This window comes from Ceratotherium simum, chromosome 9 (genome assembly GCF_057802395.1).
Source record: "Ceratotherium simum simum isolate JZ-2026a chromosome 9, ASM5780239v1, whole genome shotgun sequence".
Taxonomy (NCBI): Eukaryota; Metazoa; Chordata; class Mammalia; order Perissodactyla; family Rhinocerotidae; genus Ceratotherium; species Ceratotherium simum.
In genome coordinates this window covers 31,662,472-31,688,944 of record NC_141908.1, presented here as the reverse complement: position 1 = coordinate 31,688,944, position 26,473 = coordinate 31,662,472, and the positions used below count along the sequence as shown (strand labels likewise).

The following is a 26,473-nucleotide window of genomic DNA, read 5'->3' as shown; positions in this document are numbered from 1 at the left end:
GTTCTATAAAGTTAATGTCCATTGATTTCTCAGAAAACTATGCATTCACTACACAGAGGGTTTGGTTTTTAGAAAAACCAAATAGTACATCATTATTGATTATGTATTGCCTTTCCTTAAGAGCTGTTGAGAATGTGAATACTCTCCTAAATGGGTACTCAGACATAACACTTTATTTAATTCATTTCCCAAACCCAGCCATCTCCTAGCTAACTACAGCATAGTTTACTTTAGAAATAACAATATATTTTTTTCAGCCAGAAAAAAACAGTGTCAAACAAGAAATATTGCCCCAAGCGTTAGCTTTTATACTCAGCGCAAATATATGGTTTCAGCTTAGTGGGAGAGAATAGAAACCATCTCTTCTCTGTGGCTTAAAAGAATATACCCTGCATTTACCTTATCTCCTTGAGTTTGTGCAGTTAAAAGTGACAATGGGAATACTGACGAGCCAGAGAGAGAACACAGAGCTATTGAGGGGTTCAGGCATATCTTAGAAATTATCATTCCAAATGCCTTATGCAGTTATTTGTAACTCTGGGCATGCATGAAAGAACCAAGCAAATTTCATGTAATTGCCATACTCTAAGGGTTCCAGAGGGAAATTACTGATCACAATTATTTACTTAAATACAAATGGGAAACTCAAGTAACCTCGGGGTCACACTGAAACAGCTCTGGTCTTGGGTTACAACTTCAAAATTAGTGGGAAAGAGCGAGCAGTAAGGCCAATGGAGAGCATTGAACAGTCTCACCATAATTAAAGACCCACTTGCAGCCAAATGACATTACCCACCGCTCTGGGAAGGGAGAGGGTTTGTCCATTCTAGCGAATCTCTAAACATCAGATGATTGCAAATACTCGCCACACAGTTCTACGCTTTAAGAAGGCAGGCTTCCTCGGTGTTGTTGATGAACTGATTGTCATGGGCAGTCATTTTAATTACTTTTTAATCCTCAGTAATCATGTTATCAAAGGATTTAAATACCATCCCATGCCTGGCATGAGCTTCAGGCAGCACACACAGAAGGTATCTATCTACAATTAGCTCTAATGAGCATAGAGAGCTTAACTCTGCAAGCTTCAAGCAAACATAACTTGCACAATGATCAAATCACTCAGAATTGGAGATCTGTTAGATTCTTGGAAGGTACAACTGTCTTTGGAAGGTTATTATAATAACAAGATGAAGAAAGATTTGGAACGGAACATGTGGAGCCCCAGTCAACAAAACTTTGCTACTGCCAACTGGACATTCAAGCAATGATTTAAGCCTGTGGACAGACTGAGATCACTGTCATCGTCTGGCTATTTCATTGTACCCAGGGTTAGGTCATTGTGTTGGCCAGGTCTTTCCCCAGAGACGGGTCTTCACACAAGGAAATGAACGACTCTGCTCTGGGGCCCCCATAAAACTCTACTTTGCCCACTAGTCCTTAAACATGGAGACACTAGAGAGCTTATTTCCATAAAAAGTGTAAAAACAAAGCAGAGAATTGAGGTGATATGGCAATAATGGAGAAAAATTTTTTTTAATATTTCCTTTCCAGATATCTGATGAAATTAGCTGGTAGAAATGAAGGGTGTTTTTTGTTTTTTTAGCTTTATCAGCATAATTGCTTCTGATTCCATCTGCCAGGTCTTGGTGGTGACAGACCAGACATCTGAGCTCCTTCTCAGGGTTCAGAGGGATCTCATTAGAACCCAGGGTTGACATAGCTAGCAGCAGCTAGTTTGACCATGACCAACGCCACACATTCCCTCAGTTATTCTGGCTTAGAAGGAGCGATAGCAGCACCATAGAGTCGTAGTAACAAGAGCTTTCATTTTCACTGCACTTTCCCACACAACATTTAAAGGTAAGACTGCTCTGAGAAGTTGGATAATGGGGGAACTGAGGCAGAGTTGAAGAAGTATTTGCCCAAAGTCAGAGAACTGATAGAGCCAAGTGTCCCGGGTGCAGCGGCACATCCTTGTCAGCAGAAGTGTTAGGGATTAGTCACCCACAAAGTTACTCACTGTTCAGTTAAGCTGATTCTCAGCAAACACCTGAAAATAACAACCACTGTTTGCAAGTTTCTCTATGACTTACCAATGGCTTCCTTTGTCATGGCTTTCTACTTCATACTTTTTATTTATACATTATCAAATTGATTACAAATACTTAGAGAACTAGAAATATCTGGAAGATCTGAATTTTTAGTTTTCCATTCTCAAGCATTAATGTCAAATCTACCTTCCCAGTATTACTCAATCAGACTAGTAGACAAGACTAGGATCCAAATATTCATATTATTGGCAGACTACAGAAAAATCTGGTTTTTCCAACAAAATGTTTTATATTCTTGCTCTCCAGTTATCAGGTATTGTATTAATTTTTTAAAACACTAGAAATATTTAAAATCTGTCTAAGGGGATTGTTAAATACGCAATGCTAGCCTACTTGCTGCTGAGGAGAAAGGCAATTTTAAGGCATTGCTTTAGTTGGTTAAGCCATGTGTGTGCGAGATAGCGCATGACGTACATTCACAATACATTGCCTCAAGCTTGGAGTCTGCAACCACCTCCCTAGACCGTAGGATCGGAAGCTTTAACTCCTCTCAAGATCTTCTATGGCTCTTTAAACCAAAGCTTGAAAGAGTATACAAATCTAGCTATATGCAGAGAGAGGCATTTAAAGAAGTTGAGGATCTACCTTAATATTATTCTACCATTCTTAAGAAATCCATTGTATCCTTTTATAGTTAAAAAAAAAAGAAGGAAATTACTCATTCCAGAAAAGTAAAGTTAGATCATTGTATTTGTCTTCATATGTTCAATGAATGATAGGAGTTTTTTAAAATGGATATCCTTTTAGTCTTCTGAAATAAGTTCATCTGTTCTAAATGTAATACTTTATTTTCAATTATTCCAAGATCTGAGAGTAATAATTATCCTACCAGCAAGTCAAACTAAGACACTGGTTACGGACATATAAACTTTGACCCTAAGTATTAGCTGCCCTTCAAGATGATTCATTTTATTTTTTCCCTCTAGAGATCTAATCTTTCAACCCTTCCCAGACAACCTATAATTCTGCTCCTTTGCCCTCTCTAAAATTACCCAAGTGCTGTCTGCCTTCAAGGGAGATTTACGGCTCTAATGGCAGAAGCAGTGAAGGTCAGCTGAAAACTTCAGGTCTATCTGCCCAGAGACATGGGATTCCTAAATAATTTCAGCAGACCCCAAAAATAATGATTGGTTTCAGTAACCTGATGACAGGCGAAACTACTACCCCATTATTGCAAGGAAGTTTGTTTCTTCACTGGGTAGAATTCATTTGCTGATTTTCTGGATATAATGATAACTAACTGTGGGGCAGAGTAAACATGACTGGCTATGTCACACCATAAACAAGCCATTAAAAACAACAACTGTGGAGTTTGTGGGGTGGTTGTCTTCGTCGTTGCCCTTTAAGTGCACACAGCATTTGGTTCTCCTTCCACCTCGCTCACTGGCTTTACCCAGGGGTGTGCAATGCAGGCGCCCGTGTTTTATCGTTTATCGTGAGGCCTCTTCAGACCTGGCTTCCTAACTTATCTTAAAAAATTTATGAGATGATTTCAGCTAAGTTCTTTTGAAAGTTTGGTCTCAAACTAGGTTAATATCCATAAACTTTGTGAGCTAGAAATTGACTCTGATTGCTAAAGTCAGTTCTCCATTACCTGAGAAGGGTTTCCCTGTGGCCACCCACTACTTCCTACCTGCCTGTGAGTCAGCCCATCAAACATCAGAAGGATGCTAGCGGGGGAGTGGGATGAGAGTGTGAAGGTACTGGAGGTTGGTGTGTGTGCCTGTGGCTCAGTGGCCTTCCCATGGCATTACTAAAGTAGATATTGACAGCCTTTCATTCAATATTTACTAAGTCCATTTATGATTAACCCCTTAGTATTTTCCAGATCTTTTCCCCTACTAATTGCATGTTTAAATTCTAAAAATAAAACTTGTCTCAGATATGCCGCTGTATTTATGGACAAATCCATAGGTATTTGTGTATAGTGGTTCTCTGAATCACTTTTCAGTCTCAAGTGGACAAAAAGTAGAAAGAAAAACATATCGATAGCATGAGGCAAGGCTCTGGAATATCAAAGAGTTGAGTTCCTGAGACTTGACTGAATTTTGTAGTTGGCATCATAAGGAGCATTATTCAAAAAATAGAGACCTGGAACTTCTTAGAATCTCTACCATCTCCTTTCAGGTTTCAATTTCTGGAATTCAGGTCATTCAAAATGCATCAAATGAATACCCCAAGCACGTTACTGATGCATATTATGGAGACATGATCTACATTCTCAAGGAACACACAATTGGACAATTTTCCATAAAATTGTCTTCAAAAATCATTCTCTTCCATTTCTTGGCCTTGTTTGCCATTCTCAAAGGGTGATATTGACTTCCTCCCTTGATCTGTATGAAGTCGGAGATTGTCATTTTAGTTTTAAAATGTCTTCAAAGGATTGTTCCCTCTTAAATCTCTTTACAGTCTTCACTGTTCCTTTTATATGCTGCTTCTTTAGTTTTCCACAAACTTCCCAAAGTCCTTTGGTATTGTTCCTTCCTTTCTCTCAAGCTGGATTCATGAACAAATTAAGTGATACAATTTATATGTATACATGAGCCCTTTGGCTTATATTTGTCCTTGTTTTAAGGTAAAACTCATTCAGTTTTAACAACTAATAATTATACATTGTTGTGCTTGTGTGTCTACACCCAGAATACACAGAAGAAAAGTTATTGGTTTTCTAAATACTAGGCCATTACCTGACTAATTGCTATTCTTGTTTCGAGCCACTTATGCAGGCTTGAAGGACATACTTTAGCCTGGTTTCCTTAAATAAGTTTCTGCCTCATTTTTCTTCCTTTATTCAAACTTACTTTGTCCCTTTTTCATCCTTTAGTTCGATTATTCATCACTCGTCCTTGTTTTCCACCAAACTTAGATTAAATTTCTTAATAAAAATCTCCCAAATACTAAATCAGCATTTTCTATGCAGCGAAAGACACAATCATTCACATTGTGCCAAGGATTCGCCATCTATCCACAGTAACATCTGCCTCCAAAATCAAAGTCAGAAATATTACTTTTGTTGATTTTTGTATTTTCGTTTTTGGCTTCCTCAGAAGCGCTGGATTTATTGCCCCATTACTGTGATTTGGTCCCTTCTTCATCTTTGTGTTGTTGACCCTTCCGTCTCTTCACTGATACAATTACTTTCCTTCAAAAATGGAAACAAATCTGCCCAAACTTGGGATGGAATTATAATTTATTCCTTCAGTTGACTTCCTTGATTAGTTTCTCACTTTTCTTTAAGAATAGAGGATGACTTGACACACCATCTCTTTGTCCTTGCTTGTCTACTGGAGTCAACACCCTGCAGCAATCCGATAAGAGCATTGGTTACACATGCATTTTTCCAACCCCCAATAAATTCTGCACTAGTTCCCTCAGGTTTAGTCAACATAACCTGTTTCTTACTTGGCTAAGCAAATGAGCCTTTGTCGAAGTTTTTCAAGGAAAGGAACCAGCATTTCCTGCGTGCCTTCATGCAGCTATCTTTAATACCACGTTAATTCATTTAAGTGTTGCAAACGACCTCATGAATGTAATATTATCCCAATTTTGCAAAAAGGAAAGCGACCACCTCACAGGTGAAGTGACTTTACCCAAATTACATAGCTGCTAAATAGCAGAGATGAAACTAGTGCCCAAGTCAGCCTGACTTCAAAACAGCTCTTTTGTCTACGATGCATTATATCATTCTATCTCTAAACAAATTCTACCCTTTCAAGAAACAGAAGAACAAGACCTACTAATCCACTCTCTCTACAAGCCAGAATAATAAATAAATAAAATTCACACTCTTTGTTAATGGCCCACCATATATTATTCACAGGTGAGTGGGGGCAAGCAAGTCATTTCGTGAGTATTCATGATAGAAAGACTTTATAAAATCATTTTCTATCTTAAATCCTAAAGTTTATTTAGACCTCTATCCAAAGTATCCTTACAATTTAGTTTCACCACTAACTAACTCCCAAATCTAGTCAAAATTTACTAGCTTGTTACTGAACATTGTTGACCCTGGGTATACATATCATGTTTGTGTCTACATAATGGCCATCAACCATCAGAAAACAAAAAATGTTTTAAAAATTTGGACGTATGACTCATCTAACATTAGAGAATTAAGTATATATTTGAGAACATCTGGATTTTCAACTACGTCTCCATTTTCTCCCAGCTGTTTAGCATTGTGAATATAAATGCAATCTGTCACCATCTCTTGTTTGTTCTTCTTTCAAAGAATTCCTTGGTTTTGCTTCTTTCTGTCCATTCTCATAAACGTGGTCCTCAGCTTTTCATTCTTTTGTTGCTCTAAACCCTTCCTAAATGCAGTCTCTCCGCCTCCAATTCATCCGACATACTGTAATAGCAAGGCTAATCTTTTTAAAGCTTTGTTTTCATCCTTTTACCCACTTGCACAAGCATTTCCAATAGTTCTGCCTAGTTTCATCAGATATAAAATTCCTCAGTCTAACTGCTGAGCCTCTGTAATCAAGCCCTGCCCCCTTCAAAGTCCTGTCTCACTATTCCCTCGCACAAAACCATCACTCTGACCAGGCCAGTTATTTCTTTGGGCTTCACGTGAGCCTGTACTGCATAGCTTAAGTGCATAGCCTCGGCTTCTGTGCTATGGCTATGTGGCTGCTGCGATCTGAAGCCTTCTCCACATCCTACTCATGTTTCGCAACTGAATGTGTGTGTGATGGAATGACCTGCTGGGGGACAGCCAGAATCTGAGGACCAAACAGACAGCAGATGACCTGAAGAAGGCCCAAGAAAGGTTGTGGGAACTGTGCTGCCACAGGAACTGAGTTTCAGCAAGAGACGTAGAAGGGATGAGGAGCGGAAAGAAGGGGAGAAACTGATGGGAAATAAAGGTTAAAGCAGTGTTACAGTTACTGGAATAGGAATGAGAGAGAAACTGAGTCTTGGGGAAATAAAGCATAAGCCAGCTTCTGGGACTTTGGGAAGAAATTGGAGAGCATCCGAAGTCAATGAACCAACTGGAGAGGTTTCTATTCTCCTCCTGCGGAAGCAGAATATTTACAGAATCTGAAGGGAGGCCTACCCATACCTGTGGGCAAAGTAACTCAAGGCTGCAAAGATCAGAAAATGATAATATCAGGTACCAAATAGAGAATCACAGTACTGAAACTCCCAGGGGTGGCTCAGCAGCTTTCAAGAGGACCAGAACGTGAGATTAATTCCTCCTTTCACAGAGGGCGCATTTGCTCAACCTCACAACACCCAGCATCTTTCTTGTAACTCCGGGAACTGTTTCTAGGTTTACACACAACTTACTTCTTTGCTTCTGTGCATGTGTGGTGGGGGATGGGGGGTGGGGAGGAGTCTTTATTATAAGTCCTAAAGGTAGCTAGGTTAGAACCACATCTTTGGAATTTTTTCCTCTCTCTTCTTTGAAATTCATGCATCTTTCCCAACTGTGTGCGAGTCTGGGGATCTGTGGGTGGACTAATATTCCTCTGGGCTATAGAGTGCCAAGGTGATTTTCCTTTCAGGGTAGTTGGATGGTAATCCCAAAGTTGCTATTCATATTATTATGCAAGATTTTCTCTGGTAGGGGGAAGGTGGGGTCAGAAGTTTGACAGCAAATACTAAATCGCTAACAATAGCCTTAACCAGTCTAGGTCTGCCACATTCCAACTTGGGACAAGAGGTATGAAGAGTCCCTTGACTGTGCAATCAGCATTAGGAATTCAGAGAAAGTTTATTTTCAGTGTGGTGCTCCTGAGGAAATATATGGCCATAGCTGTCAAGTTACTTAACCTCTTTAAGCTTTAAGTTCCTCAACTCTAAAATGTATATACTTATAGTGCCACAGTGTGTCTTATGGTATCGTGAGGATTAAATGAGATCATGCATGCAAAGTCCTGAGCATATTGCCTGGCATCTGGTGAGTGCTTTAATATTAGCAGCTGTATAACCATATTGATGATGTATATAATGCATTATATTTGCAGCATTGTTTGGAGAGACGATATATTTTGCAAGTAACTAAAGCCTCATTCTGTATAAAACCTTTAAATTTTTTGTTGTTTTAGTTGAAAATATTTCTAAAATGTGTTCCATACATTTCTGTCTTCTTCTTAATTCCATAGAGTGAGATAAGTTCTGTTCTAGGAACTGAGCACAGGGGGCTCTGTGGGAAGGACGTAGTACTTTCACTTTAATCCCTGGATTTTCAGGCTCTGTATGTTTTTAGAATTAGACCCAAAAGGACTCTGACGAGGACTACAAGTCTCAAGATTAATACCAAATTTGTTTCAATCTGAGTCTTTATTTCCATATCCCCAAAACACCTTGCAAGCTGGAGGGAAGGAATTAATTTGTCCATTTAACAAATATCTATTGGGTATCTACTATGTTCCAGAAATTGCCCTAGATGCTGAATAAACAGCAGGACACAAAATGGACAAAAATCCCTGTTCTCGTGGAGTTTACACTCTGGTTGGAGCTACATTCAGGCAATAAACAAACAAAAAAATAAGATTTATATAAGATGTTAAAAGGTGGTAAGTGCTGGGGGATTATGCTTTTAAATAAACAGTCAGGTGAAACCTCATTGGTCAGGTGCCATTTTATCAAAGACATGAAGGAAATGAGGGAAGGACCATGCAGAAATATGGGGAGAGAGTTTTCTGGGCAGAGGGAACAGCAGCTGTAAAGGCCCTGGGGTGGGACCTCTCTTGCCATCAAGGGAGAGCAGTGGCGCAGGGGAGGCTGAGTAAGAGAAGAAGGGAGTGGTAGAAGATGAGGCCAGAAAGGGTTTGGAGGATGTGCAGATCATTTTCAAGACTTTGACTTTTCTTACATGCAAAGGGAAAGTCCTCGGAGTGTTTTGAGAAGACGAATGATTTGACTTAAGTTTTCAAAAGTTCTTGAAATTTCAGCTGTTTGAAACTAGACTCTATGGGCAAGGGTGGAAGCAGAGATCAATACTGTCATAATGGTGGCTACAGAAGTGGTCAGATTCCGGATATATTTTGAAAGTAGACTTGCACACATTGGAAGTATAAGATACAAGAGAGAGTATCCACGATAACTCCAAGATTTTTGGCCTGAATGATTAAAAGAATGGAATTATGATAATGATGAGATGAGATGATGAGATGAGATAGGGAAGTCCACATGTAGCACAGGTTTGAAGGGGAAGAAGGAGTTCAGTTTGGGGATGAGTTGAGCTTGAGATATCTACTAGACATCCAAGTAGCAATGTCAAGTAAAGCATTTGGATAACTGAGTCTGGAGTTCTGGAGAAAGATCCAGAAACAGCCCCTCATATCAACAATCAATTTTTACACAGGCACCAAGATAATTCAATAGGGAAATTAAAGTCTTTTCAATAAATGCCGCTGCAAATGGATATCTATGTGGAAAAAAGTAAACCCGGATCCCTAACTCATATCATACCTATACATTAATCTGAGATGAATCATACATCTAATTGTAAAAATTAAAACTAAAAACTTTTGTAAGAAACATGGGGGACTATCTGCACCACCTTGAAGTGGGCAAAGATTTCTTAGACTGGACACACACACAAAAATGCTAACCATAGGGGGAGAATTGGTAATTTAAACTTCATCAAAATTTTAAAGTTCTGTTCCTAAAATAACCATTAAGAAAATTTAAAACAAGTTTCAGAATGGGAGAATATATTTGCAATACATCTGATAAATAACATGTGTCCAGAATATATAAAGATCTCTTATAAATCAATAATAGAATGACAGCCCAATTTTTAAAATGGGCAACAGTCTTGAACAGTCACTGCATAAAAGAAAACATAAAAATAATCAGTAAGCACCTGAAAGTGTGCTCAACATCATTAGTCATCAGGAAAGTGCAATTATAACACCCATGAGATACTACTTCAAATCCATTAGAATGGCTAAAATTAAATTAAATTTGATAATACCAAATATTGGGAAGGATGTGAAATACCATGAATTCTCATACACTCCTGTTCAGATGTTAAGATGGTACAACTACTATGAGAAATCATAATGGCAGTTCATACATCTGCCCTTTGACCCAGAAATTCTACTCTCAGGCATTTTTCCAAGAGAAATGAAAATACATGTCCACAGAAAGACATGTATAAAAGCATTCATTGCAGCTTTATTAACAATAGCCAAAATCTAGAAACAACCGAAATATTCATCAACACGTAAATGGATAAAATAATGGTGGTATATTCATACAATGAAATACTACTCAGCAATAAACAGGAACAAATTATTGACACATGCAGCCACATATATGCATATCAAAAACATTTTGCTGATTCAGAGAAGCCAGACTCCCCAGCAAAAAGAGTACATACTACGATATGATTCTATTTATATGAATTGTAAAAATAGGCGAAGCTAATCTATGATATTAGAAAATCAGAAGAGTTATTGCCTGTCTAGTGAGAGAGGGTTGACTAAATAGGACATAGGGAATTCTCTGAGGTGACAGAGGTGTTCTATATCTTGATCTAGGTGTTGGTTACATGTGTATACATATTTGTCAAAACTCATCCAACTGTTCACTCAAGATCTGTATGTTTGGGTTTTTTTATTGAAGTATGATTGACATACAATATCCTATTAGTTTCAGGTGTACATCATACTGATTATATATTTATATACATTATGAAATGATCACCATGATAATTCTAGTTATCATACAAAATTATTACAATATTATTGACTATATTCCCTATGCTCTACATTATATCCTCCTGACATTTATTTTATAACTGGAAGTTTGTACCCCTTTTGGGGGGTTGGAGGCAGGCAAAATAGGTGAAGGGGTACAAAGATTTCTATATTTTATGGAAGGAAAACTATTTTTCAGTTTTAAAATAGAACTGTAAAACAGGCCATGGTCGGCCTCCTCCTCTTCCACATTCGGCTCACTGTTCTCTCAGCGCCGTCACAAGATCCTCCTCAGAGCAATCAGAAAAGCACACGAGCTGAGTGTGAACCTCCCAAGCCCTGTGAGCTGTGCTACTGTTCTTAAACCCTGCAGTGATGGCGGGAGAGGAGGGAAGAATTTTTAGAGAAGTTAGAATTAGTCGTTATGGACACGTCAAAGCTGAGTCATTTCTTCCAGGATTCCAGTTGTACCAGTTGTACCCAAGGTTAAAATAACTTGGTTTAGATGGTTATGCATTCTGTAGAGTAATCTTTACAAAATTTGAATGTTCCCACAAGCAGTTTTCCAAAGAGAAAAATACACACTTGCCAAGTGATTGATTCAACTATTTTGTAAGCTCATTTAAATTTCAATTCTGGTTTATTTCTTCTACATTTTGAACAGATCATAAGTAGGGACTGAAATCTGTTACATAACCTGCAGCTGGCAGAGCAGGGTCTGAGTTTTCTCCATACTTCACCATGACCCAGTTCAGTCCGCGAGATTGGCTCTGAGAATATTCTCTACGAATATATGAATATTTATGTGTTATAACCCAAGTTCTTTATGAACATCAACCACTTAGTGAAAATCTCAGAGGTTTTTAAGACCTTGAAAGAATTTTGTCTTATATTAAGTAATCCCAAATAACTCTAATTGAGTTTTCAAACCTACTTTGTAGTGTTTTCTACCTCCCACCTTTTAGTCTGGCTGATCACAAGCATTTCTTGATGTGCTCATGCTCCCTTTAAGAGCCTTGAGGTTGCTTCTTGTAATTTGCTAAGAAGCAGGAAACTATAAACCCAGTCCAGTACTGCATAAATAAGTAAGTGCATACCCAACAATAATTGTGACTAGTATAATACTGATGCAGAAATACATTGATGAAACACCATAGAAATTGCAGAAGAAATTGTATATGTCAGAAATTAGAATACTTTAAATATAGGGAAAAGGGGTGGATTTTCACCAAACGGGTGGGTTTAAAGACTAAAAATTTGGGAAAAATAAGGATGTCTCCCTATTTTATATCAAATGCCAAAAGTAATTCCAATTTGATTAAAGTCTTAAAAGCATAAAAAAGACACAAAAATAATTTAAAAATATATGTAAATATTAATGTATTCTTGGGATGGGGGTGTACTTTCTATCATACTCAAGGCAGAAATAATAAAGAAAAGGATTGATTGGTTTTACTACATAAAACTATAACAATTTTACCTGTAAAAGATGAATAAAATTATAAAGCAATCAACAGAAAAATAGCTGTACATTTAGGACCGCCCAAGGATTGATAGGCTTACTATGTAAAGAGTTCCTGCAAACCAATTTAAAATCACACAAATGAAAAATGGACAAAGACCATGCAAAAGCAATTCATAAAGGAAATGTGTCTGCCAAGAGTAAAGTATTAGAGGGACTCTCCCAAATAAAGTGATACGTGGACATAGGCTTTATGACTGCTATTTGGGTACTTTTGTAGTCTCCCCAGTTCCCCTTCTTGGTTCTTGAATGGTTAAATTTGTCAGTTAAATGTGCAGGAGTAAAGAAGGATTTTCACTGATGGAATATTAAATATGAAGCCACACACTGGGCTTTCAATAAGCCAAGACTACACTTACCAAACTAGTAGCTTGGGCTAAGAATGCAGACTATAAGTTCCTTGGCTTTTCCAGCCTGGTATCCATGGCTTTGTCTTCATTTACATAATCATCCTAAATTCCTGAGCTAAGCAGCCACAGACACCAAGCATTGTCTTCCATCTCTTTGATGCAGGGATCAGGTGTGTGGAGGCAGTTCAGTGGAGTGGTCAAAGAGGAGGACCCAGACTATTCTAGAGTTATGGTTACTCCTTTGGATTTCTGGCTCACAATTTACAATCCGAGTTCTTAACTTCTCTGAGCCTTGCTTTCCCAACTGTAAAATAAGGCTAACAATAGTACCTACCTTATAAAGTTGCTATGAATATTTAATGAGACTATACCTATAAAGCACTTAGCTTTGTAACAATACATAGGAACTACTCAGTAATTTTTGGCTATTATGGGCAAAGGGAACCTTAATTCCCTTTCTTCCAAATAAAAATGCACTCAAACATCAAAGGATTATTTAGTTAGCCCCTTTGTGGACATTCATGTCGTACAATGGGAAAAGTATAGTCCTTGGCATTAGAAGATCTGATCCTGAGGCCGGCCCCGTGGCTTAGCAGTTAAGTGCACGCAGTCCACTACTGGTGGCCTGGGTTCGGATCCCGGGGGCGCACCGACGCACCGCTTGTCGGGCCATGCTGAGGTGGCGTCCCACATAGAGCAACTAGAAGGATGTGCAACTATGACATACAACTATCTAATGGGGCTTTGGGGCAAAAAATGGAAAAAAAGGAGGAAGATTGGCAATAGATGTTAGCTCAGGGCCAGTCTTCCTCAGCAAAAAGAGGAGAATTGGCATGGACGTTAGCTCCAGGCTGATCTTCCTCAAAAAAAAAAAGATCTGATCCTAGTCCTAACTGTGCCTCTAACTAACATTATAAATCACATGACTACCCTGGGCCTCAGTTTAGCCACTTGTTAAATAAAGTGGTGGAACTACTTATTGCTATACCGTTTTCTGTCCAATATTCTGCCCCAGGGAAATACAAAGCAGCAGATAAATCATGGTTTTTAAATATGGCTATATCTACAGTAGGTAACAATGAGGGTCTTTGAGCTAATATAAGCCATAGTTTTTAAAGCCTAAAGGGAAATACGTATTAATTTGCTAAACAGCTGGAATTATATCAATCTATTGTACCACTGATCATGTCATGTCAGTCAGAGGCTCCAATTGACAGTTAAGAATCTTTATTAATTTTTTAATTACTTAATAAAAGGAGTTCATTTAGTGTGCTATAAAGCATGGAGAACTCTTTAGTGGTAAAAAGTTTTCAAACCACTACCCTGTGTGCTTAGTATCAATGAAGATATCCCAACTACTAACAGTTTCATCGGAAAGCCAAAGTTGATGCTAATTTACTCTACAGAGCATGTAACAGTAGGAATAATGAAGAACCAACAGTGTTGGGCATTTATAGTCAGCCAGGAACTATCCAAACCTATTTTTGTGGATTATCTCCTTTAATCCTCACAACAATCTGTTTATTTCCACTTCACGAATAAGAAAATAGAAACTTAAGAATGGGACCTATTGTCATCTAAATAGATGAATCTCCAGAATTGCAGTGTTTCAAGAATAAACGAATCTACAAAAAATAGTTTGAAAACATTTGAAATTAAACCTCTCCTTTTTTCAGGCAAAGCATTGACAATGTGCAAGCCATACATGTAAGGTAGCTCCTTCCATTGCAGTCCAAATATTTAGGAGGGAGTAGGAGTTGGTGAAATGCACAGGTAACATATGCTGGCATTTAGAAATATTAACTGGATTACCCACTTAAGAATTATCACTGGAACAATTTTAGTTTACTCTTGATGTCTCCTTGCTGTTCAGTACTCTCTAGGCTTGTAAATTCATATAATGAGTGTGAAAGCACTAAAAAACATGAATTTTAGTATTAACCGAAACTAAATGTAATTAAGGAAGTAAATCTACAACAGAAAAAAAATCATATAGTGCTTTGCAATGTCCAAGAAAATGGCTTTTGGATTATCTGCTATTAGGAAGTATATCATTCATATTCCCTTCTCTTCTACTCATTCATTTATTCACTCTGTAATTATAGAGAACCCGCTAAACACACGAAACTTAGACCCTGAGTTGAGGCAATTCATGGGAAACAGATGACGCTGAATTGACGTTGAACAACTGTTTTCACCGTTAACCTGAGGGTCTCCTTCCAGAGGTGTCCTTTGATCTTTAAGTACAGCTACAAAACGTGAAAAAGAAAGAGAAAAGTCAACATTGGCCACACTTAGGGCTTTGTCTTTCGGCCAGAGAGTTCAAGGTGGATTTACAGATAAATCATTCACAACTGGATGCCAATTATACATCTGAGTCTCACCTGCCATGGGTGTTGCCCTAATCTCCCCCAAAATACAGAGGTCACTTTGAAAGTGCCTCAAACAAACTCTGAATTACCACGATTACTTGCTGTTTCTTTGAAAATGACTTTCATGTGAAAATGCTTCAGAAACATAAAAGTTAATCACCCCCTATCATTACTTGCATCTAGCAGCAGGGTAAAGAGGAAATTAAATTCTTCTTCATTCTTTCCTACAAAATGAATTAGAACCTCACTCAATCTTCTCCACACTATATGTAGAAATAGAGCAAAACCCAATGCTTCTCTCTCTTTTTCCAAAAGAAAAAGCTAAAACACAGATTGTTCTAAAACTTTCAAAATTGGAGAGGAATTCCAGGGAGAGTTATTTTTCTAACGGAGGTGTATTGTGAAGGTCTGGAAATACAAGTTCAAGAGAGGTTAGGTCTCTAGCAAACGAAATGTCCCTTATTGAGATATTCAACATAAACCATCAAAGGCTTCATGATAAGTATGTTACCCTATATACCTTATTGTCAGTGTTCAGCAACACTTTTGTTCATTTTTAATGAGGATGCTTGTTCCCAAAATTTTCCTTCTATTTCAAACTTTTTTCATAGACTGGCCTGAGTATAAAATGGAAACATGTTTTACTAACTTCAGGGTGCTCAGCTTGAGCTCTATGAATTAAATATGACTCTGATCATTGAAATGTAATAAAAGTTAGTACTTTGAAACCTTAACCTAAACAAGCTTGCTCTCTGACTTCGAGGGCAAACTTCAGCTGTTCTCTCAGCGGGGCCCCCTCTGCAGAAAGCCTAGGCCTCACAGAAACCACTGAAACCTGCTAATCTGAGACATGCACAGCTAAACACACAGCCAGAGCCATTTCCACAGTGGGGATCTCCTGGTGGCTCTCAGTGCTTTGTCGTTTTCAGGCTGCCAGAGACTTCCTACCCTCACTCTCCTCCCAGAAAGAACAATGCGATAGGCGGGAGTCGGGCTCAGGTTGTATAGAGGTTAAGGTTGTGGTTGAGTGTCCTTCAATCTGTCTCTCCAAAAATCTCCTTGCAAGAGAACAGAGCAAGGTGACTTTTCAATCAGCTCATTCTTTGAGGGAAGGCTCAGTAGATGTTCATGTAGATTGGTCAATGAGATTGAAAGAGAAGACCCTCAAGTAAATAGCACGGAAGCAGCATACCTGCAGTCAAACTGCTCTTGGAATTTCTTTTTCACTGCTGCAAATGTAACCCACACAACAGTGGGTGGGAAATAACCCTAAAATGCTGCTCCTGCCAGGATTTCCCAGAAAGGATGTTTAACAAACACCCATAGAGAGCTCTCATAGGTGTGGTCTCTATGAGAAGCTGGGGTGAAAAGGCCAATTTCAGCTCACTCTCCAATATGAAGTCACTTTTTCTATGCAAGAGAACATAATTCAAGATTTCTCTCCTACTACCACAGCACAGACAGAAAATAGTACTGCCCAACCAGTGAAAAAAGGTTTTATTGAAGAAAAAAGTAAGTAAATTAAAATTCCCAGGTAATATGTAACTAACGTCAGATTTTTTTTGCAATGCTTAATTTTATACTTAAGTGAATTTGGGGCAATCATGTAAAAAGAGTGATAAATTCCTGGGGGGAAAAGTCTAAATTCAAAATCCCAAACATCCTAGTGCTGGGGAGGTGCCACTATATCAGAATGGTGGGTTTTGATTCTACTGAAATACTGATCACTGTAAGATTTTCTCACAATACACGGCTAGCAGCAGAGGAAAAAGGTGAGTGGCCAAAACAAAATAAACACACACATCAAGGGATGCTGAAATTTGGTTGGGGCTTTTGAACCCTAACCAATCTAGGATCTAACTCTTCATATATGCTTTTTTGAGATCTGGAACTCTGTTTGAGGGATTTTCAAATTTCTGTCTGAGGGATTTGATCAATAGCTTGAATCCTTTAAACAGAACCTATCATCAAATAAGGTGGGGTCGGGTTGCTGTTTAGACATAACTGCCCAAGTTCTATGCTCAACTGAAATATTTATCTTAACCTCAGTACTGTAGTAGGCAGGGTACCCCAGAAGAGCATATCAATCTAACTCTGAAGTTAAATTAATGTCTGGGAATTATCTGTAATTTTAAATGAATTTTTCTCTTCCATTTAGGCCAGAGTCAGGGAATAACTAGCCTTCAGACCACATCTATTTCGTGTTCTAGTTTCTTCAAGCCTGGGATGACAATATTTTGATGAGAGAATAAGTCTTCTGTGCTGGGTGTGGTGACAATCCCGTTAAAATAGGGATGATATTCAAAATGTTTGCCAACCAGTCAGCATGGGACCCTGGAGCAGAGATCTGAAGACCTTTGGTTGTTGGATGGTGAGGAGGGGATGGTTCCTGAAGATGGGCCTACGGCTTCAGGGAGCAGGGCGGGGGTACCTCAGGGCTGAGGCCATTTGCTAACTCAATGTTTGAATTGCTGCTACTGCTATACTGGTTCATCCTGGCTGAGTGTAAGACACGAGTGGCTCACAAATTATGGGTCAGAGGGACTAGAGTTGTGAAAATTGAAGATCTTTAGAAAAGTTTTTAAGTTCCTAGTTTAATAGACCTGACAATTGATCTCAACTAAAACTCCCTTCAAAATTCCTCTGCCTTCCTTTAACCTCCTTCCCCCTTTCTCTTGACTCTCTCTCATTTTTCTTTATCATTTATCTTCTATTTATCGCCCAGATGCTCATTACCTCTTCCCTGCTCTCTCCTTCTGCTCTTTCTTTTTCTAGCTGTTTCCCTTTTCTCTTCCATTTCCTCTCTTATTCCTTCTCTCCACTCCTTATAATACTCTAAAAGTATAATGTTGATTTTTGTAGTGTTTTTCTGTAAGTCATTGTGGCTCACTCTATTTAAGGGCTATGTGTAAGGAAATATATACATACAGATGCAAAATGAAAATTTGTCTTCATTGTGTGCAGAAGAAATTCATTTCCAAATGACTAATATTAAAATTCCTCACTCTGCCCTCCTTGGGTGCATTGTCAGAGGCACTCTGTTCTTCACCTTCCCAAAGCAACAAGCCAGGCTTGTTTCCGTAAATTACCTGATGGCATTGTTCAGCCAAGGTCATGGGCTTGGCCATTGGGCTGCTCACTCCTCCCTTGTCTTCCATCTGCACTATCTACACTAGTCCAAAATTTTCACAGCCTTGGACAAACCTGAGGACAGTCGTATCCCTTCCAACTGACATCAGCCTAATCCATGAAGCTTTGTCAGCAGACTTTTAGGGGCACTGCCAAGACCAGCAGATGACATGCACAAAAATAGCTAAGGTCCTCCAAATAAAGTAGAAGAGGATTGATGGTATCCCACACACTGCAGCTGTCCCAAGCATACCTTTCCCTCCTGAGCCTGTTTGTCTTAAATTTGTTCCCTGACTTTCCCCCACTCTGCTCTGCTTCCTGGGTTCCCAGATCCGTTGGCTTCTGTCAGGGTTCAGCCAAGGGGAGACTCTGGCTGGAGGATGGGGAAGCCAGTGCGTTTCTCCCCTTTCCTTTCTGCTTTGGGCTATTCTCCACTACTTTTCTGCTTCAGACAGGACACTGGGGTGACAGTCTGTTCCCTGTTTGGTTTTTCAGCCTCTTCTACCTCCTGTGAAACCAATTCCCTGAATTAAGTTCCCTCTGTTTTAAATGCTCACAATGGTTTCCACTTTTCTGGTCAGACCTTGACTGATGCATCTCCTTAAGAGCAGCCACCTTTCTAAAAGGCAGTGCTATTCCTGCCTGCCACCTCTCCTGACATCCCCACTCCACACCTGCGCACACAGTTCAGCCACCACCTACACAAATCTGCGCCTTCTTTTCTGTCATACTGGTTAAATTCCTGTCACTACAAGAACTGCAGGTCTAATTTTCACCCACTAGAGGAAATACAAGGGCTGAAGACTAGCAGGTCATGATTCAGCTCACAGAAGACTGGGAGACATCTCCCCAGCACCCAGCATTTGACCCTAACCCCAGCTGAGTCATCATAAACTGAGCAGTCAAATGACAAAAACTTCCTTGGAGCTCCTCAGATAGATGCCAGGGAATTAGAAAACCTTATGAGATGGCATGTGGGATTTTATCTGAATACATATATGTTTTATTTTTCTTGGGAGACGGTCTATTTATTTTATTGATTTCTCAAAGGGAACGCAAGCCAAAAACTGGTTAAGAAGAAAGTAACTACCTTCAGGGCCGGCCCCGTGGCTTGGTGGTTAAGTGAGCGCGCTCCACTGCTGGCGACCCGGGTTCGGATCCCGGGCTCGCACTGACGTGCTGCTTCTCCGGCCATGCTGAGGCCGCGTCCCACATACAGCAACTAGAAGGATGTGCAGCTATGACACACAGCTATCTACTGGGGCTTTGGGGGGAAAAAATAAATAAATAAAATCTTAAAAAAAAAAAAAAGAAAGTAACTACCTTCAAAATTAAAAACTTTTGTGCATCAAAGGACGCAATCAACAGAATGAAAAGGAAACGCATGGAATGGAAGAAAATATTTGCAAATTATATATATGATAAGCAGTTAATATCCAAAATATATAAAGAACTCCTATAACTCAACAACAAAAAAACAAACACCCAATTAAAAATGGGCAAAGGACTTGAGTAGACATTTCTCCAAAGAAGACATACAAATGGCCAACAAGCACATGAAAAGATCCTCAACATCACTAATTATTAGGGAAAAGCAAATCAAAATCACAATGGGATACCATTTCACCCCCATTAGCATGGTTACTATTAAGAAAAAAAAAAACAGAAAATAGCAAGTATTGGTGAGGATGTGAAGAAATTGGAACGCTTGTGCACTGTTGGTGGGAATGCAAAATGGTGCAGCCCCTGTGGAAAAGTGTATGGTGGTTTCTCAAAAAAATTGAAAACAGAACTACCATATGATCCAGCAACTCCACTTCTGCGTGTATACCCAAAAGAAATGAAAGCAGGATCTTGAAGAGATATTTGTACACCCATGCTTATAGTAGCATTATTCACAATAGTCAAAAAGTGGAAGCAACCCAAGTGTCCATCGATAGATGAATGGATAAGCAAAATGTGGTATATACATACAATAGAATACTATTCAGCCTTAAAAAGGAAGGAAAATCTGATACATGTTACAATGGATGAACTTTGAGGACATTATGCTAAATGAAATAGCAGTCACAAAAAGACGAATACTGTATGATTCCACTTACATGAAGCGCCTAGAGTAGCCAAATTCATAGAGATAGAAAGTACAATGGCAGTAGCCACAGGCAGGGGGAGGAGAGAATGGGGAGTTGTTGTTTAATGGGTATAGAGTTTCAGTTTTGCAAAATTAAATGAGTTCTGGAGATTGCACAACAATGTGAATGTACTTAACACTACTGAACTGTACACTTAAAAACTGTTAAGATAATGAACGTTGTGTGTATTTTACCACAATTAAAAATTTTAAAAACAATTTTTTTAAAAAAAGGTGAAACCTACCGTACACTCAAGAATCTATTTTATTGCCTAAAAGGATAGATTAAGGAAGATTGGATTCAGGTCACATTATGTCTTTCTTTCCTCCACAACTTAAATAATTTATTGAGTTGGGATTTTGTTTGCTTGGTTTAGAGGTACGTAATTGGCCAGAATTTCTTAGGTGAAGGTGACTTAGGAGATGTGGTTTGGAAATGTTGATTTAGTTTTAGATTTTAGTGGACATCATATGACAAGTGAGCTTATTGCTGTGTAGCTAATGCCAGTAGCTCTGTCCTCTGCAGACAGCCACGAGGTATGAGAGGAACTCTAACCTGGAGTCAGGAAACCTGGGCATGAATCTTTGTCCCGTTACTAGTGACCTAGGGCAAGTCGAACAACTTCTCTTCACCTCAGATGCTTCATCTGTAAAATGGGACAGATAACACCTGTTTCCTATTTCCTAGTGTGCTATGACACTCAAATAAGAAAATATATGCAAATATACTTTATAAACCGTGAAGCGTGATCCAAAAGAGGTATTTAGTGTAATTTCCACTTATGAGCCTTGGTTTATGTTCTCCTTCAATTATTTGTACATCACTTTTCCAAGTCAACCTGTTAAGTTAACTAAAGCAACTTAGCACACAATGAAGAATATAAGAAACAGTTAATACCAGCTTTGTGCAAATTATCTTCCAATCTTTATTAATGGGCAGGCACACAACTCTATATTGGAATTAACTGTTGCATATCACTCTATGTTCTGTTTTTTCCACTTAACGTCATACACCATTCTCAGGTATTAACATGCCATGTAAAATAGCTCTATTACTGCAAACCAGTATCATGCTATAGTTTGCAGCATCATTCCTGAATAAGCGTCAGTCTTAAATTATCGACCAATAAACAGAAGCCTTTAGAGACGAATCTATGTATTGATTATGCCTTTGCACAAAAGTGCCAGACTATGATCTGATGGATCGGAAACAGAGGGAGCATCAACCTTCTTGGCTGAGAGAATTCTGAGGCAATACCCTAAGGAAGACAGAAATGATGAATGTGGTAAATGATAGTCCTGTGGGAAAGAGACCTAAATTCTTTCAAGTTATTAACCAAGAAGCAAGACTAGATTTATCACAAGTGAAAGACCAAAACAGTAGAGAAGGGAACCAAGAGCAGAGAAACAGTACACAAAGTGGTTCACAATTTCGGTAGAAGTCTGTAAAACTTGAGGTTGAGTTCTGATTCTGTTACCAACTGGTGCCACTTACCTATCATTGGGAAGGATACTTAACCTCTGTAAGTCTCCATTGTCCCATCCATAAGAAGAGATCATTGTAGTATCTAACTCACAGGGCTGCTTGAAAAATTAAATGAGATAATATATATAAAGCACTTAGTACATGCTCAAAAATCACAGAGATAAAATTAAATTTGGCAATATGTTTCTATATCTTAAATACTTACAATATTAAGGCTACCTGAACTCTCTGTGGAGTGCTCAAGACATAGCAATCTTGTGGGAGTCAGACATCTCCAACCAGGAGTGCCAACTCAATCCGTTTTTAAGGATATTAACCGTTTTCAAAAAGCAGCACTTCAGTTACATTCAAACAGTCAGTAACAAGATGGCACCCATACCTCCTACTCTAAACCCTTGACTGACTCCTGGGTGCAGGGTACAGTACAGTAGTCCCTCCTTATGCACAGGGAATACTTTCCAAGACCCCCAGAGGATGCCTGAAACCACGGATAGTACTGAACTCTGTACCAAACTTGACACTGTGACAGTTGATCTGATAACCGAGTGGGCTACTAAGTGACTAACAGGTGGGTAGCGCATACAGCGTGGATATGCTGGACAAAGGGATGATTCCTGTTCCCAGAGGGAGAAAGTGGGAAGACGAAGATTTTATCATGCTACTCAGAATGGTGAGCAATTTAAAACTCATGAATTGTTTATTTCTGGAATTTTCCATTTAATATTTTAAGACTGCTGTTGACTGGGGTGAATGAAACCGCAGAAAGGGAACCCAGAGATGAGGGGGGACTTCTGTATGTACTATTTCCAAAAGTCTGATCATCTAGCATTAATAAGGCAGTGTAGTAGCCAACCCTACCTCAATTCTCACGCACTTGAAATTCATCTTTCATTAGATAGCAGTATCTATCGGCAAAGGAAAATACTGAAATCCACTTCTAGATATTACAAATTCCAGATGAATGGAAACTATTTCTAAAACTACTAATGAGAAGTAGGTTTACCCAAGTGTGAAAGCAAATCTTGTGGTCTGAGGAAGGCAAGTGGAGTGAAAGCAGCAGGAGATCCACAGAGCTGCTAAATTCTAAGTGTCTGAAACTGCTCAACATGCCACAATATCTGGCAGCTTCAAAACATGTCTTCCTCTTCTTAGTAGTGGCTCAAGAGTATCAGTTGGCTCCTTGCTTCATCTGGCAGAAAAGTTAGTTTCCAACACGTAGAAAACATCAAGGAATTTATGTGGGGATGGAGGCTTGTGCAATTTTCCTGTTTTTTAAAATTTGATTTTTATAGGCGTAACCTATGCCCCAGCAGTTCGACTCCTAGGTATATACTCAACAGACAGTTATCCTTAAGTGCACCAAAAACATGTACAAGGTAGCAACTGTAGCCTCATTCATAAGAGCCCCAAAGTGGAAACAATACAAAAGTCTACTATTAATTATTAACAAATTGTGGTATATTCCTATAAGGGAATAATAATCAGCAAGGAAAATGAAAAAACTACCCCTGCACGCAAGAATATGAATGAATCACACAAACATAATTTTAAGTCAAGAAGCCAGATAGAAAAGAATACATATCATATGCTTGCTTTTATTAAAAGCTCAAAAACAATCAAGCCTAATCTATGGTGTTGGAGGCTATGAGAGAAGTCACCTTTGTGGGGTAGGAAGGGAATAAAGATTGGAAAGTGCCCACTGGGGCTTCTGGGATGCTGGTAATGTTTTATTTCTTGACCTAGGAGATAGTTATATGAATGTGTTAACTTTGTTAGTTCATCAAACTGTCACTTCGATTTGTGCATTTTTCTATATGCGTATTGTACTTCAATTAAAAATGTATTAAAATAGATTTTCACCAAATTGACTAATACAAAAAAAATGGAGAAATTGCCTTACTGGATCAGACTGATGGGCAATTCAATCTAACTTTCTTATAATGAAACCAAGAGATATGGGTTGGAGTTGCTAACTGTGGTGTCATCGTTAAGTTAAACTTCCTGCTTTTGTCCAAGTAACCTGTTCTGAAGCTCTAATCAAATAATCCATTATTACCTTCTTAAAGTTATATTATTTTTATTTATTTGATTTAATAAGTTCCACATATGCATTATTGCTATGAAAAATATTTCCCTCTATGTATTAAACGATCTCTTTTAAGCCTCAAGGGATATCCCATCCATCCTAGTAGACCAAAATTTAATCAGTAAGTCCACTTTCATATTTCATAATTTTGTTCATTGTGTTGCTATATTCTCTCCACATTCATATTTCCAGATTCAAGAGTTCTAAGGCTTTAATCTCTGTTGATAGAACCTCAGATTTGGAGGGGTTTTTTATACATGTCCTTCTGACTTCCTGAGCATATTAGTTGACCTCTCTGGACCCGGTCTGTGTTCATTATATCTTTCCTAAGGTTTCAATGTGCAGTGATTCTACAGGAAGTAGCTGAGCTCTGCATTGCCTGAGCATCCCTCCCCCTTGTGCCAGCCTTTCCTGGGCCTTTTTGGCAGCTTTAAGAACGATAACAACTGCCAGACTTCCTGCCCTAGATCCAAGCTGTTAGCTCACTTTCATATATGTTATTGAGAACTGTATTATTTGTATTTGTCACATTGGAGCTCATCTGTCTACCTCATTTTCAGAACACTCACAGAGCCTTCCGTTAGCTTTCTAAAATAAGTGCTACTAGAGATTCCTAGAGTTTCTTGATTCTCTTTGCAAATCTGACAACATCGGTGCATCCTCCCACCTTCAAGACAATTATAAAACACTTAAAAATGTGTGGGCCCTGCATTGATTCTGACACGACCCGCATTTAGCCTTGCTGATCCAGAGAAGTACGTATGTAATTCTTAGTTTACATTTCCCAGCATTAGTCTGGTTTCTTATCCTTAATAACATATTTTCCAAAGTCTTTAATAATATACTTTTTAAAAATCTTGACATGAAACCTGGTCTACAACCTTTTGAAATCCAATACACACCTCCAATAGTTGGCACTTCTCCAAATAATAACTAACGTTGGGAGCTGATCATGTGCTGAGGACCATGCTAAGAGATTACATGCTTTTATCTCTTTTAATCCTTGCAAATATCCCATGAGGTAAGTACTATCACCATCCCAAGTTTCACAGCTTGGCTAAGGTCACCTAGCTCTCCAATGGCAGAGCCTTGATGTGAATCCAGGTGTGCTCGACGCCGTCCACACTCTTAACACATTACTCCCCCCCTTCAGCTTACTTAACTTCCTTAAGTAATCAAACTAGATACACCATGTTGTGTGAAATATTATGAATCTTAATTATCCCATATTAAAATTAAAGCACCAAAATGCATTTCAAAGCTAAATGTAAGTTATTTTTGGATTAGGAATGCTCTTAAATTATCTGCCACCATTAGCATTGGTAATCAAGGTTTGACTGTAAATAGTAACAATTTAAAGAGTAGCTGGAAAAAATACTTGGCTCAAAGTTTTGGTGCAAAGAAAGGAACAGAAAAGAGTTCTCCCTTTTGTTTGACTTCACCGCTGCAGGCTAATATGGTCCTGTTGCTCTGAAGATGTTGCTAGTAAATAAATGTGTAGGCAGGAATGTTAGGTATCTTTAATTATGTTTGTAACTTAATTTTTTCCTATTATCCTCTATTCTCAAGTAAGAAGACAATAGGATTAGTGTGCCAACTACATTTTTAATGTTTATAGTATAAATTGTACTTTAATTTTAAAGGACTATAATAAATGCCTACATACACCCTGCAGCAATCTCAAGAAAGCAGTAAATTTTCACAGAAAAAGTTAAGGACCAAGAAGTCACGGAGAACATTATGCTAATGTATATAAATACATATAAACAGAGTCCACTAAATTGGAAGCTTTGAACTTAACAGGTAAGATAAGTTAGGGGCACTATGAAAGTGTCCCTCTGAGATTGCTCCTTGAACACAGGCTCAAATGAGGACAAGGAGATTTTAAACAACTGAGTTTGAAATGAGCTGGAAGAAGTCTGATAGTGAAGAACTGCTGGACAGAAGTGAACTGGCATGAATTTCATTTTAGAAGAAATATTTTCATCCTCAATATCATTAGCTCTGTGACTGAATCAAGAAGAACACTTAAAAATTAATTACACATCTATTCAAAAATGGAGATGAGCCAATAGACACAGGCCAAGAAAAGGCTCGTTAGCTGAGTGTGTTAATGCAAATATCTGAGGTCATGTAATACTCAGTGCAAACCTCAGTCACCTTTGGGAACTGGGTAGTGAAGAAAGAGGGCTGATGGAACCTGAAAGATATTTATTCATTTCATATAATATAAGTATAAGCCAATTTCCCCAAGGTTGAACTATCTCCTTGAAAATGATAATAAAATACCCACGAGGAATAAGCTTTTCCATGAAGAAAAAGAAAAAAATAACCCCAGATCTCCTCAGCGAGTCTGCCTTATCTGTCCTAACTGTAGTTGCAAAGGAGGAGGGAAGGAGGGAGTGAGGGAGGGAAGCAGGGGAGGAGGGAGGGAATGACAACTCTTCCCTCTTTGTCCAAAAGGCAAGTATGACAGTCACACTAAGCTAAGAGTGTAGTATCTAAAATACCCCCACCACTGTCATGTTTTATCCTCTTACTCTGCTATGTTTTTCTTCGTAGTGCTTATCCATACTGGAAGTTAGCTGTTTCGCTATTTGTTGCCATGTATTTTGTCATGCATTTT

General features: G+C 38.6%; 1 long non-coding RNA gene across 3 annotated transcripts in view; it reads left to right on the top strand.

The window, feature by feature from the left end:
* LOC147916257 (uncharacterized) overlaps window positions 1-26,473 on the top strand; it is an 85,810-nt gene that overhangs the window by 3,417 nt on the left and 55,920 nt on the right. For 2 of the 3 annotated variants that reach the window (XR_015553194.1, XR_015553192.1), the window contains exon 2: window positions 17,174-17,386. The exons of the other annotated variant lie outside the window; for it this stretch is intronic. This is a non-coding gene — a long non-coding RNA (uncharacterized LOC147916257). The remainder of the gene's footprint in view (window positions 1-17,173; window positions 17,387-26,473) is intronic. 3 annotated transcript variants of the gene reach the window in all.